Here is a 19,746-nt window from a genome sequence, read left to right on the forward strand (position 1 = left end):
CTCTTCAATGTGCTTTTTCACTAACTGCTCCCACTGAGCTACCAGGAGGAAGCAGCTGTCGGGTGTGGTGTTCATAATATAGAACCCAGCAGATGAAGTCAGGATCCTCTCACTAAACCCTGCAGGATTCTAACCTTTGTAAGATTTTTTTCATTCTGGGCATATCAGTGAGAGCATTTTTCCAAGTGAAGTTAGGCTTTGGGGGTTTTGGTGAGTTAATATTTTAAATTCTGTGCAACTATGACTTCTGAACTATGAGTTCTTTTTATTCTCTCTCTAAATGTTAATATTAGAAGCTCATTTGCTGCCAAATGCAATAAAGAATTATGACAGAAAGCAAAGAGAATACATATTTGCCCAGAATAGATAATGTATTACACATTGATTTTAACGTGACCAGAAGGAAAATTGCATTTTATGAAAATACCCTCAAGTCTACTTGACCAGAGGCCTTGATATCCTCAGTCTTTATTATTACCATTATCTAGAACATGCTCCCCTCCAATTCCTTACCACACATCAGAGAATGCTTTGTTTTATGACCCCTTGCCTTAAGTTGGGCATTAAAACATTATTTCAGTTGGTAAGTTTACATAATTTCTGACTGTAAATGACCTGTTCCACTGACAACTGTATGCACCTTAAGAAACTCGTGACAGCTCAAAGGAAGAGTAAAATTAAATCAATCACAGGACAGCAAACAATCCTACGTGTTATTTTGGTCAAAATTATCCAGCAAATGTGTCTCAGCTTAAAACTGGGAACACTAATGGACACCAGTTTCCAGGCACAGATCAGCAGTAAAGCTGACAAATTTCTCCAGAATGATGACTGAGATGGAATGTGGGGGTCAATTATGAGGCCCCAAGGGAGCATGCAGAGCCAAACCCCAGGCCCGGAAATGCCTGGGGAGCCCTGGCTACCCCTGACTCGTCACAAACGAGGATTTTGCTTTCTTTGCAGATAGACATCTGGTGCTTTCCCCTTTATGGTATCAGCATTTGGTAACATTTTCATAAAGCAAATGTGCTCCTCAGCTAACACTCTCCACAATATGTGATGAGTCAAGACATAAAAGGAACAAATGGCGTCCTCAAGGAAAGGCCACAGATTTGCACCAGGCCCAAAAGGGTGCTGGTTACAAAAGTAAAACACAATGAATAAAACTGTCTTCTTAGCAAACAGAGGTGTCATGCTAAGTTGCTAATTTTAATTAGTGTCAAAGCTGTCCTTAATGTCTGTAAGTGCTGAGCAGTGAGGGAAAAACGAACGCATGCGACAGTAAGCAGATAATGAACACTCTGACTCTATTTACATAGGAGCTTTTAAATGCTGCTGTTATAAATGGTCAGCTGCAGCCCCTGGCCTCAGCGAGCCCACAGTCTTCTGGGTAGGAATCTGTAAAGGAGCAGTGGGATGGCCCTTAGCAAGTCTGGACAAGCTTCCTGGGGAAGGGACTCTTTGAGATGGGTGCCGACCTTGGGATGAACAGGCAATGGAGAGAAAGGGAAAGGCAGCTGGGGCCAGGAGAACCACTGCACAAAAGTGAGACACAGGCTGGGTAGGTAAAGAGCCTCGATCTCTCTGTTGGGAGTGGGTGGAGCAAAGCTGAGCTGGGGTGTGTTGAGTTGGGGGGGATGTCAGGGTGCATTGGGGATGGTCATTCCAAACAACTTAATTTTGATCCTGCAAATGTTGGAGAATTCCTGCTTTGCAGTATCCTGAGTAGAGCTCCTCAGGGTGGACCTGCCCAAGAACAGGACCCCAAGACTAGAACTAGCTGCAATCAGATCTTTCCTACTTATGTGCAACCTTGTACTCAACTTTTAACTATGGCATATATCTGCCCCTGGTTTCTCCATCTATAAAATGGGGACAGTGACAAGTATCTATACATGCAAGGTTTAAATCAGTTAGTACACGCAATATACTAAATATACAATATAAGTGCTTAGTAAATGTTAGATATTCTTATTATAGCTATTATTATTTTTCAGTTATTATTGCTAGCCATTACCCTGAAAGCAAGGGCCCATCTTTTCTCATGAAGAATGTGACAGTGTTTTTCACGAGGCTGTGTGAGCTTAGGGCTTTGCACTTAGGAGGACAGGATGTTGCCCTAAGCCCAGTGAGACCCTCCACTATTTACATCCTCCTGTGCAGGCTGAATGTAGACAGTGGGACTCTGGGGAGGTGATTTTGGTCAAAGACTCAGGCTGGGACTAAATGCAGTCAATTCTAGTTTTTGTAAGTTAGTGAATTCTCTACTGTACCAGGAAGGGAGCTAGAGGGGAAGAATCAATGTTCTGGGGAGTATCGTAATTTACCAGTTGTGCAGCAATGGCATTTGGACCCAGCTCCGAATAGACCGTGCAAACACAAGTCAATAAACAAAAGTACTGCATGTGGAAGTCACGTGACGAGAGGTAACGTAAAGGGCCTCACATGGAATCTGCCATAAATTAAGCATTGATTAATGTTAGCAGTTGTTATCCCTACGAGTTTAGGATTATGATAACGATGATGTAACTGTCATGAAATCTTTATCTCAAGACTGCCTCTGACTGTGATAATTATTTTGCAATACCTACATCTGTCAAGTTATTACATTGTACACCTTAAACTTACACAATGATTTATGTCAATTTTGTCTCAATACAATTGGGAAAAAAACCTTCTGAGAGGTTTTGCTTTCACCTTCAGGAAGGTTAGTTGTTTTCCATCCGACAGTCCTGGATACTGCTTTTACCCCCCTTGCTGTCACTGCTCATTTGCCTGTGCCCTTTGACACGCAGCGAGCTTCCTGGGGTGGCTATTTCATCTTTGTAACCTCTGTTAGGACAACAGGGCATGACACTTTTTAGAATCATGATGCCTGCTACATAAATGAGGCAAATGATGATGACTTATAAATGCTCTATACTTTGGCTTTGAGGCTAAAAGGGAATCAAACAAAAATAATTTATTCTCAGCAAATTGTGTCTCTCTTTGGAAACCTCACATTTGATTGACTATTGCCTGTATTTCTGAGGTCTGTTTATCCTTGACCGTATAGCAGAAATCTTCTCTCCTTGGGTTTCAATGGCTACAGCTCTTTCCAGATCCACCTGTTGCCTTCCTGCCCTTCTTTTCTGTCAAACTGTGATCAACCTCACTAAAAAGTATTCAGTTTAAAGTCCTTATCTCCCTTCAACCTGCCCTTGCAGGCTCAAGGTCAAGCTTGGTATCTGGTCACACTGATGCCACACCCCAAACTATCCTGCTGTCTGAAGGCGCTGGCTGATGGCAATGTTAAAAAATGTGAGGTGCTTACGTCTCACATTGCTTATGTGCTTAAAAATGCACCAGGCACTACGCTAAGCACATTTTATAGATTTTCCCATTTTACCTTCACAACAACCCTCTGAAGTATTATTAATTATGATTTATGGATGGGGGGGTCAGAGGCCCAGACCAACTAGCTAACTTGTCTTAGGCTACCCAGCAATTACATGGTAGAATCCAAATTTGAACTGGAGCCAGATTCTGAATCCACCCCCGCTCCACTGTTTCCCAAACTGGCCTGACCATCAAGATCCACTGCGACATTTGTGAAACATACGGATTTCAAGGTCCTGTCTCAGATCTATAGAATCTGAATCTCCAGGGCCCTGGTCAATCTGTGTATTGGCAAGGTCCCCAGAATCTATTAGTTTATCTTCTATGCCCCATTCCCCCGCCAGGTGATTGTTATGACAAGGTGTATTTGCTCTGGTTGGAGTCCCTGTGTCCTCTTTGGGGCTCTACTATGAGGACTTCCCCCACACAGGTGATGCTCATGAGGGCATACTTGTGCTATAGAGCTATACTGCAGACATTCTGTCAAGATATATTGATGGGGCCAGGTTGCTGGGGCTTTGAGCAGAAATACCCTTCAGGGGTCGATTCATGAGAGACCAGGTAAGACGCATGACAGTGATGCTACACAGCAGGTCCTGGAACTGCACTGTCTTCTTGGCCATGGCTACCCTTGGGCACAGCAAATCCTGGGCCTGACTGCAGGGATACTTCTAAGCTGGAACTTCCTTTCCTTTGTGGCTCACTGGATTAACTGAATCCCCATCCACAGTTTCTCCTGAATTAAAGCATATTATCTCGTACATATTATGACTCTTGGCAGCTCTAAAGAAGCCTGTGTAATCTGAACAGGAAATCTTTGGACCTTTGGAACAGACAATATTACCTCCCCAGAGCTCAATGAGGGAGTGTGTTTCTTTTATACTGGAACAGTAAATCACAGAGCACATCACGTGAGATAACCGAAACAAGCAAACAAAAAGAACCATGAAATGATGCAGATGGTTTCAAGCACGTTTTCATGCTAAAAAAGTTTCTTCATGAAACAATATATAACAGTTTGGAAGAGAAACTATCATCAGGAAAGGCGCATGCTGAAATAAATCCGCAGTGGCCATATTTTGCTATAAATGTATTTTGAGAGTAGCTGGGTCTCAAGGTAAGAATCCATGTGCAGCGAGAGATCTTAGAGACCTCCTTTTCTCACAGGCCAGCCCCTTGCTTAGTGGGCCCAATGGGGGAAGTTTCCTAATAATAACTTTAAGTTTCACATATTCCTTTCCTGTCTGGCAGCGATCTCCTTGGTGAATTTTTTTTTAAAAAACATCCTCCTGACACAAGCTTATGCACGTACTGAGGACATCTGCTTGCAATTAAAGACAGATACTGGGGCCTGGCATTTCAAATGTAACCCTTTGGGTGATAAAACCAGTTAAAGGTGCAGTGGCTGAAGGAGAACACATTGGTGGTGCGGCTTTTGTTGTCGTGGTGGTTGTTTTTAAGGAGAACTAAAAGGAGCAATTAATATGAATTCCCGGTCTCAGCTGGCTTGCATCTTCCTTCAGCAAAGCTTCCCAGCAATTTCTCTGGCTTTCCCTTCCAACTGCTACAAGAACAGTTAAACACCCTGCCCAGCTAGCCAGCCGCTCCTAGAGCTGCTTTTCATTATGGAGACAGCAGGGGTGTCAACACCGGCAATGGGCAGGAAGCCAGTCCCTGTGCCGAGCGATAGCCGGCCCGAGCATTCATAGACAACACTAAGAAGAGCACCAGAATCACAGGTTGGCACTTGGCCAAGATCAATACTAGGTAGGCCAGTCGGGGACATAGGGCTGAGAACAGAAGGACAGACAAAGAGTATTAAAAGGTCAGACTGAAGCGGAGGGAGAAGGGCAGAAGTGTCTCTTCCCTTATAATGTTGTTTTAGAGGTTTTTAAGACCTGTGAATCCACTCATTAAAGCAGGAGGGTCAGACTGATTTAATAAGGTCCAAAGCTCAGATGGTGACTCATAGATGGTGTGCTGGGGCTGGCACTTCTTCCCAACTTTGTATTCAGTGGCATCACGTCATCGACTTGAGATCAGCCAAACTGGGAATATTTACACAATAAAAGTCGGCAAATGCTACACATCAAGGCCCTCTGCCATCTAATCCTATGGAAATTCCGTCCACCTTTCAAGAGCAGTTTGAGTGTATTCTCTTCCATGAAGTGTCTTATTTTCTCCCACTTGGACTCCATCCCTCCATCCTTTGTGTTTTTACACTTAAAAAAATACCTGGACTGGGGCACTTATTATTTCCTGTTACCATCTTAGTTATCTGATGTGCCCAATGAGTGAGAAATTCTTTGAAGCTTGAAGGCAAGAACCATGTCTCATTCTCCTTTGGGTTCACCATCCCATTAGCATAGTTTGTTAAGCATAGTGAGTGCCCCATACATATTCATGAGATTACGGAATACTTCACCATGAACTCTTCCAACAAGGAAAGTTGGGAGGCATCACGACCTTACTTATATTATTACTTTGAATTTATCAGACATCCTGTGGCCTCTGGAGTCTGAATTTGCACAAAAGAAGACTCTCCAGGAACCATGAATGCTCAAACCTGAGGCAAAGTCAGCATATTTTAACCCATTTTCATGGCGTCTAGCTCCTTAATAGTGTTCAGTGAGGGAAAGAAATAATGAAAATAAGATTGTTTAATTTTCTCACTTCCCTTCCTGTCACCTGGGTGGTTCACTTGCCTGGCTTTGCTTACAGCACTGAGCCAGTCTTTTGATATCATGGCATACGGTTCCCGGTGTCCGTTTACGAGGCTGAGACTGGTAGCAGTGACTCTTACGTCCTGGGAATTGGTTGTTTTGGCAAATTTATGGATCTTGTTTAGCCAAGGCGCCATTTCAGAAGCACAGCATGCTAAAGGTGTCCTAAGAAAGCATGTACTTTGCCAGAGGTTTTAAGGTGTATTTTCCCCTTTCTGGGCAAAGGCATTTTTTATAAACAGGTTGGTCTGGCTCCTGCCACCCTGTCTCTTGTTTCCAAGCTCTACTCATCAATTTCCACATAACAGTTCTTGAACAAAATCTTGTTCCTTTGGGAAGTAGGTAGTTGAGAGCTAGGGAGAATGATCTCCAGTCAGAATTGCTGTGTGTGAGGGGGGCCTGGGTGGCTCAGTTGGTTAAGCGTCTGACTTCGGCTCAGGTCACAATCTCACGGTTCATGAGTTCGAGCCCCGCGTCGGGCTCTGTGCTGACAGCTCAGAGCCTGGACCCTGCTTCAGATTCTGTCTCTCTCTCTCTCTCTCTCTGCCCTTCCCCCACTCCCTCTCTCTCAAAAATAAATAAACATTAAAAAAAAAGAATTGCTGTGTGTGAGTACTTAATGGCATGCCTGGTGTGATCCTAGATGCTGAGGATACAATGGTGAAGAGAACAGATGGAATTCTGCCTTTCTGGGCCCATGTTCTAGTGTGTGTAGGGGAAGACAGCAGACAGATAAACAGATAGTGCCAGGGGGCAGGGCAGGGTAGCCAGATGTGGCGAGAGTGGCTATTACAGACCTGAAAAGTAGGGTGGAGGAATTTGGGCTCTGAGATTGGTTTGAGGGATAGCAAGGAGGCCCCGGTGGCAGTAGAGGGAGGGGAAGAGGGGGGAGAAGAAGGATTTGAGGTTGCAGAGGTGCCCAGAGTCAGATATCGTACAGTCTTGCAGGCCAGAGTGAGGACTTGTGAACTGCTCACCAGGTCAGTTTCCATGACAGGAACCCCAGTGAGTTGCAGCTGCTGTTGCTGTCAGACCTGTCCCACTATGGTGTCGCTTTCCCACTTGAATCCCTTACTGTAATTGGGGGACTGGGAGGTATTGGCATTGGGTTCTGAGACTATTTTGTATATGGCTCTAATTCACTAATTACTCTTATCTCACTGTACTTGATCTGGGTTATAGACACAAACCAGAGGGCTTTTTTGTTTTGTTTTGTTTTGTTTTTGGTTCATGATATATTTATTGAGCAACTGTTTTGTGCAAGGCACTATGCTAGGCATTGGGATATGGTGGTGAACACACTAACACAGGCCTCAAGGTTCATTTCTTTCTATCCCCTAAATGGGTCTTTAGCCTCCGATCAATGTATCTGCTTGCCATCTGGCATATTCCTGATTCTAGATCTTTGCCTCATTCTTCTTTCTTTCTTCAGAATGGGGAGAAGATCAGAGGTAATTCCCATTTTTAGAGCGAGGATAGTACTTCAGGAAATGAAATAATGTACATAAACTACTTAACAGAATGTCTGGCACATAGTAAGTATTATTAATTATTTATATACTAGTATGTATTTATTACAATTAACTCTCAATTAATGACATTTATTATTTTTGCTACTTATCTGATAGTTACTTGTGCCCTATACTGTATGTTGCACTATTTAGTTTGCATGTGTTTCCATTCTTGCCCCCTCAATTAGATTGCAAGTCCTTTGAAAGTAGAAACCACACGTTATCCTTTCTAACCCTGCATACACAGGCCCTCAGTAAATATCTGTAATATGATGCCTCTCTGACTTTTTATTCTAACAACCCCTCTTTTGATGTGTACCTGTCTGATTATAGGTATGTTCGTTAACAGAGCGTCTTGGTGGTAGGTCACGTACATCCTATAGATCTATTTGTCGCATTTAGATACAATAACAACAACAACAACAATAAAACAACAGAAAACTTTGACACAGCTTCGCTCAGATACCTGATTCAAAAGGTTTAAATTCATTTTCTGAAGGCCAGCTTTGGAAAGAAATTGTTGGAGCTCTGCTCTGTGGCTAACACGGGACCAGCTCCAAGAATTATTTCGCAGTGGAAAATGGAAGCTCTACCCAACAGTGAATGGAGACGGGTAAGGTGACAATCCATCACAGACACGTACCTTGGCAGCAAGGTACCTGATGCTTGTTTTTTTGCACTTTGTCCTTTTCCTTATGCCTTCTGTAGTTCTTGGCTCCAGTGAGAAGCAACCTTTATGGGTGCCGAAGCTCACTTCTAAATCTAACTTCAGTTAGAGTTTCCAAAATGGACAATTTACAAGCAGAGTCAAAACAGTCAATCAAGTCACATAACATCCACTTAAAGGGGAAAATTATACTGGGTGTAAAAAAAAAAAAAACTTATGACATTTTTCTGGAAGGAACATGCTAAAACTGAAAAGTAGGTACATTTCTTTGTAGCTCTAGGGCAGGCAAAGTCTTACAGCGTAGAATCTAAGTTTTGTTTCTTTGCTCGAATTATGTTTAATGTGATGATGACATGACATAAGGAAAAATCAAAAGCCTTATTGATAGTCCACATGTGGCCCCTGCTCTGGCCATAGACACTTTGCACAGTGAGTCTTTGTGGCGGCCTGAAGGGGCACCCTGCCCATAGGTTTTCTGGCGGGACAGGGACACTGTATGGCTTTAAGTGTTCCCTGATCGAATGTGGGAAAAGAAGCAGCTAGCCAAATTCTGAACAGAGTTTTTATTGTGCTGTGGCCAGGAGGTGAGGGGGAGGGAGAAGGACAGGAGCCCCACACAACTTCTGCCCTGCTCTACTTTCTGGTGGATGTAAGTTAAAGGGACTGAAAGGGACACCTTTGGGTAGATGGGGCAAAGGAAAATCAGGGACCTTATAGAGTTCAAGTTTAGGATCTGTAGCAAATGCAACAAGTATACATATATTTATATTATTTAATTCACATCTATATTTAGTTTACATTTACATTTAATTTACATTTATATTTAATGAATGTCCTAGCAGGAGCTGGTGCAACTGGAAGAGCAACTGAGATCCCAAAGGAATCTTATCAGCCCCCTGCCCTAAATTGCAAAATCTCAATTGCCTAATTTCCTTTTAATAGAAGGACTATGTAGGGAAAAGGAATCTATAGAAGCTAGAAATGGTGGGGCCACCAACCTCATTTCAAATGAAGACCCCAACAGGACATTTCTCTTTCCAAAGAATACCATCAGGGGCACCCGCCTGGGTGGCTCAGATGGTGAGGCGTTCCGACTCTTGATTTTGGCTCAGGTCATAGCTCATGGTTTGTGAGCTCGAGCCCCGCATTAGGCTCTGTGCTGGCAGAACCTGCTTGGGATTCTCTCTCTCCCTCTCTTTCTGCCCTTCCACCCCCCCACCTCTCAAAATAAATAAACTTAAAAAAAGAAAAAAAAAAGAATAACATAAAAAAAAAACTCCTCTGGAAATTATACTCTAGTTTTGGGTTCTTAGGAGTTGTCGTCCCAGAATCTTCTTTTATTCCTGCATCTTTTAAGCCCTGCCTGAATGACTGACTCCACTTCTAGTTTCTTCTCTTTTGAATCCACTTCAGCTATACTTCTGACCCTTTCCTTCCACTAAACCTGTTCTTATCAAACCCAAAGCTCTCTTCTCAGTTCTCAGATTTCTCAACTTTTCAGATGCATTTGATTTAGTGGTACCATTGCCTTTTAAAGACATGTTCGTTTGCCTAGTTTTATGATGCCAAATTTGCTTGTTTTCCTTTTTATCTCTCTGGCTGCTCTTTCTTGGTCCCCTTTCTTGGCTTCTCTTTCTCCTTATTGTGTTGCAGACTCTGCTTCCAGAGCCTTCCCCCTCCCACCACCCCTCAAGGCATATCTCATCAAGTCTCATGGTTTTAAACATCATCTATATACTGATGGTTCTGTAATGGTTTCTATCTTCAGCCTGAGCCTCTCCACTGAACTCCAGACTCTACTCAGCCTCTTTTGGCATCTTCACTAGATATTCAATATTCAATATTCTCAATCAAAACACTGAACTCTTGATAGTTCCTAACAAAACCCGATCCTTCTCAACTTATCATTATCTCTGTAAACTATTTTACCATCTAACCTGGTACTTAAGCCAAAAACCTGGAAGTCATTTTTGTTTCTTCATTTTCCCTAACTCCTACTCCCCAGTTCAACCCATCAACAAGTTATGTCAATTCCATCTCAATTCAATTCTCTCCATCTCCTTTGCTATTTTTTATAGTTCAAGCTCCCAACATCTCTTTCCTGGACTATCAGCTTCCCACCCAGTCTTCCCACCTCCCCTTTGTTACCTTTCAATTAACCACTAAAACATTTCACAGAGTGACCATTTATTTATTTATTTATTTATTTATTTATTTATTTATTATTTTTATTTTTTTAGACAGAGAGAGAGAGAGAGAGAGAGCGAGCGAGCGAGCCGGGGAGAGGGAGAGAATCTTAAGTGGGCTCCTGGCCTGATGCAAAGCTCAATCTCAGGACCCCAGAATCATGACCTGAGCAAAAATCAAGAATTGGACACTCAATCGACGGAGACACGCTCCCACGGGGTGACCTTTTAAAACCATAAATCAGATCATGCTACTTCACTGTCTAAAATTCTTCAATGGCTTGGTGTGTATACAGAGTAAGTCCAAACTCTTTATAATGGCACTAAGATCCCTTATGTAGTAAATATGGCTGGTTGCCTTTCCAGACTGCCTTTCTCCTTCTTCTTTCCTAACAGAATCTTAATTTTATTCAGGAGCCCTTCCTCTCCAAGCAGCTCATGTACCTCAAGGGAAGCTGACCCAACCCCTGCACTCTAAGCAGGTGTAAGAGGGTGGAGGGTCACTCCCATATGCTTCAGAAGTCAAGAAAGAGGATGTGGCCCAAAGGGAATCTTACTGAGGGGATTAAAGAAAATTTAAGGGAAAAAATGTTACAGTATGCCATAATCTCCTTGCTTTATCTACTTCAACCCAAGCCCAAAGATGAAGTTGATATACCTAAGACAGCAAAGACAAAACTCTTGGAAAAGAACTTTGGAGTCACTGGATTTAGTCAATCTACCTCTGGTTTTCTAGTTATATGTATGAGTTTTCTTGTTCTTTAAATCCGTTTGAATTATGCTTCCTGTCACTTGCTCCTGATCCTAATACATTCCAAGAGTAGCCTCCTGCTTTCCACTTTTACTTCTTATACCAATGTCTTCTTATCATTATACTCCAGCTCTGAAACTTGCTCAACTAATTCAGTCCCAGCTCTTGCTGTTCCTTGCACCTAAATGACCTGTGCGTGATTGAGGTCTCAGCTCAAATGGTATCTTCCCAGGGATGCTTTCTCTGATCAAATAATTTGAAAGAGGTATCTGCAGTCACTTGTGGGACAACACAATGTTTTATTTTCTTCAGAGCCCTTATTTATCTTTGTGTTATTTTATTCATTTAGTTGTATTCTTGATTGTTTTCCTATTTTTTTCCCCATGAGAATATAAGGCCTGAAAAAGCAAGAATCTACTTTCCTGGCACAAAATAAGCATTCTATAAATATTTGCTGAATGGATAAATACATGAATGAAGCCCTTGGCCCTGTAATAGTTGGAACTTTACCTACTTCCTGTTTGTTACCTTATCTGCAACAAATTTCAAAGTTGTAGGCTATGTGTTCTACAGATGCACCTGTAAGTATTTTCCTGGAAACTTGATGACAATTCCTTAAAATCAGCAACAGATAAGTGGTTGCTAATTTGCTTAGCGGGGCATAAAGGGCTGTAAAGCAGGAAGAAGCTTTGAATGCAAATAGTTGGTCATCTAAAGAGTAGCTACTATCTTTTCCAGCAATGGCATCTCCAGCAATGGCATCATCACTGTTTTCTTAGACTCTTAGGCTTAAAATTTTGGACTTGTCTACAACTCCTCCTTTTCCTGCTAGTTGTCAGAACATGATGTTGGTTCTTTCTTTCCTTTATGGATTTCCTAGGCTCTTCCCTTCCTCTCCTTCCCTCTTAACACTTCCCTAATGAGGCCTCATTTCTTCACTCATGCCTTACTCCAAAGTCTTGTGTTATCTCTGTCTGGATCAAGGATTCCAGTCCATTCTTTGTATGCTTGCTGGATTAATCTTCCTAAAATACCATTTGCATTCTGCTATGTCCCTGCTTATGAACTCAACTGGCACCCTAAGTCCAAATTCTTCAGTCCAGCATTTAAAGCATTTCTTCAGGGGTGCCTGGGTGGCTCAGTTGGTTAAGCATCTAACTTTTAAGCTCAGGTCAGGATCTCATGGTTCATGGGTTCGAGCCCTGTGTCAGGCTCTGTGCTGTCAGTGAGGAGCCTGCTTGGGATTCTCTGTCACCCCCTCTCTCTGCCCCTGTCCCACGGGCATGTGTACTCTCTCAAAATAAATAATTAAGCTTAAAAGACATTTAAAAAAATAAAGCTTTTCTTTAGAAGGCTCTGCTCTACTCCTCCAACTCCTGTCTCACAACTTGTGAATGCAAACAGATGCCTCAGACAAGACAGTGCCCTTATGATCATTAGCCTGTGTTCTCTCTTCTATCTTCTTAACTTTTTTCTCTTTATCTTTTCCTGCTGAACGTTTCCATCTTTCCCTTCCTAGGCAAAATCTCCAACTCCTTGCAATACACCCCTCCTTTCTAAAACCTCTCATAATTGGCTTTATTCCAACAACTGTTGACATTTCATCCTTCCCCTTGAACTGGTCACTGAAGTTCTCCATCAGTAATTTTTCTTGAAAAGATTGCTGAGGAGGAACATGGAATGCAAACTATTTGTATACAGTTACTATCATTAGGATGATCTCTCCAAACAGGAAAATGTGACCCAAGTGTATGCTATAAATGAGTAGCATAACAGTGTTAGAGGACACAGAGACTTCCAAAAAAGTTCTTGAAGTCACATTGGAATGTGGACTATTTGGAATACTTATTTCCAATAAATAGAATCTATCCAAAGCTTCTAGGAAATAATTTTCATTGTTTTCCTTCCTTGGACATCTTCCTACCATAGACTGGCACAAATCAGTATATTTTAGAAATATGCCAATTTATAGCCACATAATTTTCTTTAATTAAAACCAACTAAGTGTATTTTTTTTTTCAAATTTCTACTTCTGTAGTGTGGTTTTAGTAGGTAACTTCCTGTTTCTTCAGCTTAACCACAATACCCATGTATATTCATGACCAGTGGCACGCATGAAGGTAAATGAATGGTATGTCCATATTTCTGAAAATGTCTTCTCTACAGCCATTTCTTGATGATCACAAATATTGGGATGACAAACTGATTACATATAATCATTTCAGTCAAGGCATTGCCTAAATGCCTCGCTCTTTGCTAGGTTCTGTGGGCTCAGGAAAAGTGTTGAAGACATGATTCCTGGGCTTAGAAATTACAGTCTAGTCGGGGAGCAAAACTAACAGAGCAGATGCTACCAGAGGTTCCTAAGGCCTAAAATGTTTAGAAGTCATTGATGAACAAGGAGTTTGAGAAGTAGGAGAGCAGCACAATCAGGAGAAACTTGATAATTTTTAGTGTAAGTAATGGGACTAAAATTGATTGTGAAAGCTTGGAGAATGGAGGGTGCAGATAGACGGCCAAATGAGGGAAATAACATGCCTCAGGGAAATGATAAAAGGCAAGACTGGCTTGTAGCTGCATTGCTAGGGACAGGTACGGCCATGATGAGCGGGGTGTGTCTGGGAGGAGAAGGAGGAAAAGCTGGATATTCAGTATGGAGCCAGATGGCCTCAAAACACAGACTTGAAGCATCTGGCAACGGGGAAGCCACAAAGATTCTTGACCTAGAGTGTGGTGGGACAAAAGGGCTGTTTTAGGAAGTGGCACTCTTCAGCTGCATGCCTGAGGAATTGAGGAATCTAAGGGGCTCTTACAATGGCCCAGGAATAACCTCTGGAAGTACTAAGGTCATATCCATTATTCTCTGTTGTTCCTACTTGTTCAGAAGACCTTGACAAAATAAGGCTTTCCACATGACTTAACTTCTATGTGAAAGTTTCCTTTTCCATATCTCCTGCCAAGTCTCCTAAGAGCCATCCCCCTAGCTTGCCTCCTTCAGTGGATGATGACTTCCTCTTCAGTACCCCTCTCACCCTCATGACCATTAAGTGCTAAAACATATAAGTGATCCTAAATTTGTGCTTGCTAAAACATCAAACCCAGCAGTGTCCAAAAATTAATAAAAATGTTCATTTCTTGTTGAGAAATAAAAGTAAAATGTTATAAATTTCTATCAAATGTTCCCCACCTCCCTGCAGTGTAGGCTATGTCAAATTCCCCCTTTCTCTTGAGTTGGGGCTCCTGCAATGCCATGTTGGGAAGGTTCTAGAAAATTTCAACACTTCCACTTAATGGAATAATCTCATTCTGATATTAAAGACTCCATCTGTTCATTTTAAGATAGGGCTTCTCTGGCAGAAGAGGAAGTAGAAGGCCCAGGCCGGCCCTCTAAATACATTTATTTGCTTCCTCTCTGCAGAAGGCTGTGGGAAAAGCCTAAAAATTAAAAAATAAAATGAAATACCTGATTCAAATCATAATATTTCAGAGGTTATCTGTACAAATACTTGAAAATTTATGAGGTACTCGTAACAACAGAATAAAGCACTGTTTCTACTCATTCATTAAATCGACCCATGATGCCTAGTAACTTACTCTACCTAGCATGTGACTGGTATGACTGAAATATCCCTGCCCTCATGAAGGTTATATTCTATGGCTACCCTGTCAACAGTATCAACCTGGTTAAAAACGCTCAAGACAATATCTGTCTTGTGACTTCTTGAAAATAATTTAATTTCTTTAATGAGCAGAGAAATGAGACTGTGATGATGAAGAAAGTAGAGAATGAATTTGGAAAATAACTAAAATCTTAGTTAAACCTCCTTTAGTTATCTAACTCAGTATTCAACCAACACAGCCATAAGTTGTGTATAAAAATGGTTTCTGGAGTGGGGCGCCTGGGTGGCTCAGTTGGTTAAGTGTCCAACTTCAGCTCAGGTCATGATCTTGCGGCTTGTGAGTTTGCGCCCCATGTCAGGCTCTGTGTTGATAGCTCAGAGCCTGGAGCCTACTTCTGATTGTGTCTCCCTATCTCTCTGTTCCTGCCCTGTTCACTCTCTCTCTCTCTCTCTCTCCCTCTCAAAAATTAATAAATATTAAAAAAATGGTTTCTGAAGAATATGCAACATAATAACCTAAGTAAATGTCCAGCATTATGTACTGAATGCGTATTTCTAACAAAGGTTCAAGTCTATATGGTGGGTTATTTATGCCTCTTCTACTTCTCTCTCAGTTAACAGCAGCACATCAGTGTATGTGCCCCAAAATATCCTTATTTTCTCTGTAGGATTTTTTGTTGTGGAGGTTAAAAAATCTTTGAGACACAGTCTTGTAAACTGGCCAGGTATAGAGATCGTGTGAAGCAGGTATGAATTTTCTGCAAAGTCATCAGCATGTGAAGAAGGCCACATTATTATACTTCTCTAAAACTGATTTGAGCGTGACTCTGACATCCCCAACTCTTACCAAGTTGGTGGGATATTCAATTCAATTCCCTCTCCTGAGTTGAGAAAGGTCTTTGGCAATCTTATTCAGAGACAAATATTTACAAAAACAAAATCCATTGTCTTTCTCTTTCTTCCCTTCAGGTCCCAACTCTCCTTAACTCCAAAGATGCTCACCTCTCTCCCCAGTATTTATAAACAAACCTAGGAAGAAAAGTCCTGTTCTAGACCTGCAAATCCCCGGGAGCCAAGAGAATGTGAAGACTTGGCTGTCTTTCGGAATGGGAGCTGGAACAAAACACAAATTAATGCATCAATAAATGCTCCTGTCACATTTGAAATGTTAAGTGGCCAGTGTTAACCTTTCATTCTTACAAAATGACTCAGAAGTGTTGAAAGGCAGCAATTTTGAGTCATTAATTCCTTGGAATTGTAACCTAGACTAGAGTAGGAATTTGTGTTCATGCAAAACTGTTCTCTATGTCTTAGAGAGCTTGCTACTCTGGGTTCTGTGCTCTTTGGACCAGCAGCGTCAGCATCACATGGGTGGGGGCTTGTGAGAAGGGCAGAAATGCCGGCCCCACCCCAGCCTTCAAAATAAGAATCTGCATTTTAACAAGTTTCCCAGGTGATTCATATGCACATGAAAGTTTTAGAAGCACTTCTTTAAGTGTTTTTCCTCCTGTTTTTTCTTTTCTACTTCTCAAACACTAGGCATAATCTTTGCATTGCTTAGGGACCCCCCCAAAATCTTCCTAATGGGTAATGAAAATTAAGCTTTTGAAAGGCGCTTCCTTCTGTTCTGCAACCCTTGGATGAAAACTGTGTCAGAACATCTGGGATTAGGTAATCGATAGACTTTCAATGGAAAGTCCATTCCAATTTTCTTCTAGATGGAACAAGGCATAGTTACACTCTGGTTCTGTTCACGCTGCTAATTCTACTAAATTGTGTATGGAGGGACTTCCAAGCTGGGATCTCTACACTGTAATTTGAGAAATGAAAGACCAGCATTTGGTCCGGGTTCCAAACACAGCTTACCGACTGCTTACTACAGAGGGCAAGAAAAATGCCCTTTGAGCCAGGGTACAAGTAGTTTTCAAAAGTCATTTGACTTGCAAAAATTCTATTTGGCCTATAAAATTTACACTTGGCTTAACCATTTACACTGTGCAATGCCAGCTTATTTTCCAACCAGATATCCCCTTCTCTGAATGTCCCTAACTTTAATATGCCAAGGATCAAGAACCAGTTTGTCCCTACTCCCCACCCCCAGTGGAGATTAGACAAGGAAAACAGATTAGATTAACATTTCTTTTTTTTTCTTTTTCTTTTTTTTTTTTTTTTTTATCATTTCCACATTTCATGACACTTAGGTACATCAGTCACTCACTCATTCGTTCATTTACATTTTTGTCCACTTTCAAGTAGCTATTTTTAAGGCAATTTTATGTCTTCAAGACAATGTCAAAATCAAATACCTGAAATAATTTACACATGTTTTTTGAATGATACTCTCCAAATTACACAGCTTCCTATAATGATGCCTGGTAGAAAATGCCACCAAGAAATACTTGGCTCACTCATTTCCTAAATGTATTTATCAGGTGGTAATTATCTGCCCAATCAGAATAAACAACGTGAGGCAAGGGTCATGGAAAGCAAATAGTATAAGACAAATCCCCATGCTTGAGTAGATTACAGCTTCATTGGAGAAGCTTCACTGTCTCACACAGTGAGACAACTGCAAAGATGAGCCAGAATTAACAAAGCATTACTGGAGGGACTTCCAAAAACGCTGCCTGATATGTCACTAACTAGGTCAGTGGTGTGGTCTGAAAGTTGGAGCAGTCTGGGAAACCTACCTGGATAAAGTAGGACTTGAAGCAGAGCCTGGGGGATGGCTAAGGTAGGAGTTACAGGAAAAGAAATGCCAAGAGGGCACAGTCATAGATAATGTTATACACTTATTTTGACTTTGAAACAGCTTTATCTGAAATAACTATAAAAAATATAATTTCTCCTCTGGAAGAGCAATTTGGAAGCAAGGCTTGATTTGTAGAAGGTTCTCTCTGGATCTCAACATTATACAGACAGTAGAAGAGACTTAGAGGGCCACACTGCATGCTGGGTAGGCTGAGAATTTCAGACCAGGAACCATTACAGCAATATTTGTGAGGCTTGGGACCCTGGAATCGGATGGCAATCTCTGGAAGGTGCAGCTCTTCCTCTGAGAGCAGGTGCAGTTCTAATCTAAACCAGGAAGGATAAACAGCCTCCTAAATCTTCATTCAAGCAAATATCTTGAGGTAAAATTAAATAGCCAAAAGTTTTATGATATCAAAAATCTAAAACAAATAATAACACATTTGAAAAATACTTGAGCAACAGTTACACAACCTCAGAGACGTTCTGGTCTAGAATGTGGTTACCAAATACATCCTCGGTATGGTCTTTCCATTCTTCCCATTATTATTCCTCATCAGTTAATACTGCCTGATGGAGTCACCATTTGACACGGCACTAGTAAGGCAAAGTCATTGCAAATTCTTGGCCTCTATCCAAGGAATGCTCAAAAAGTTGTTAAAAATCGAAGTGCCAGAAAATAGTTTTATCTTTATCTATGGGGCTGTGACTTGTGAAGGAACTAAAGAACAGTCAAGAGTTGTGGTGAGTTGCCAATACTAACCCTCCATGTGTGGCAAATCACCTATTATTGTGAAAATTATTAATATGTCAAAATTAAATGGCTTTCCTAGCAGGCTCACTGGCAAAACATTTCCAAGAAATGTTATGCCTATAACTTTAGGTCAAATAAATAAGACAGCTCATCTTCCCAGAGACTTAAGTGAAATGCCTACTTTTTTTGAGTTTCCGTAAGTCATAATACTATAGAAAGGCCAAATTGATGTCTTTGCACCAAAACTATTTTTACAATGGGGCTAGAGTCGTTCATTCATCATTGAGGCAGAAGAGCTAATTCCGTGTGTTTGTGTTACAGACTTTCTTTTTGGAAATTAAATACCTAAATTTGGTGATTTTTCAGTCAGCCTACTCTAAGGGAAGCAGGTAAACAACCATTTCTCTGGCATTTCACAAATAGCCATATTAAAACCAATACACCAAGAATCTATAGGCATATTGCTGCTATTTGTGAACTTTAGTAAAGACATTCATGTTTTCATTGCATGTTTTACCATATCTGTTGCCTCCTTTTCCATTCTTATCTCTACTTTACCTCTAGCTTTTTGGCTCTTCATCATTCAGGATAATAATTTCTCATCTAAGTACAAAATTTCCTTCACCAAAAAAAAATCAAAATAATAAAAATAAATGTCTTTGTTGTATTTCATGTATCACCTCCCTAGATTAGAACTTGGGCATTTTCAAAATTTTTAATTCACAACAGGCAGAAATGAGGACGTTATGTGGCAACACTCTGCACAGTGCCTGGACACATAGATATTTAACATGGAATAATAATATTATGTTATTTAATAACCACTTTCCATGGGCCAAACACCATGTTAAGCATGTTCTCATTCAGTTTGTGAGAAAAATCTCATGACACTATTATGCAAGTGCTCTTATCACCATCATTTTAAAGACATGACTAGTGAGGTACAGGGAAGGTAAATAACTCACCCCACGTCAAAAGGTGCTAAGTAACGGAAGTGAGATTTTAAGCCAGGCAGAGGGTCTAGAGTCACATGAGTAAACCCTACAGTCTAGTTGATATTTCTTCGGGTGTTTCTATGTATGGAAACTTTCACTTGGGTCATCATTGGAATCCAACAGCAACAAACAAAATGGACATGAAAGCAACAAACAAAACAGATCATTGAGGGCTAGGGTTTGAGTGGACCTAATTGTTAAATGGGCCACAATTTTATAAACAAAATACTTGGGTCCCAGAATGGTTAAGGGACTGATCAAAACCAGACAACTAATTAGTTGAACTGAAAATATAATCTAGGTCTCCAGCCTTGTCTGTAAGGTCTCTTTCTACTGTGCCATGCACTCTTTCCCCTTTCTTCTTTTCCTCCCTGCCTCCTTATCATTCCTCTGCCATTTTATTCCTCTAC

At 41.1% G+C, this 19,746-nt stretch overlaps 1 protein-coding gene across 3 annotated transcripts in view; it reads right to left on the bottom strand.

The window, feature by feature from the left end:
- GHR (growth hormone receptor) overlaps positions 1-19,746 on the bottom strand; it is a 272,895-nt gene that overhangs the window by 75,982 nt on the left and 177,167 nt on the right. The window lies entirely within an intron of this gene.

Source organism: Prionailurus bengalensis, chromosome A1 (assembly GCF_016509475.1).
Source record: "Prionailurus bengalensis isolate Pbe53 chromosome A1, Fcat_Pben_1.1_paternal_pri, whole genome shotgun sequence".
Classification (NCBI taxonomy): domain Eukaryota; kingdom Metazoa; phylum Chordata; class Mammalia; order Carnivora; family Felidae; genus Prionailurus; species Prionailurus bengalensis.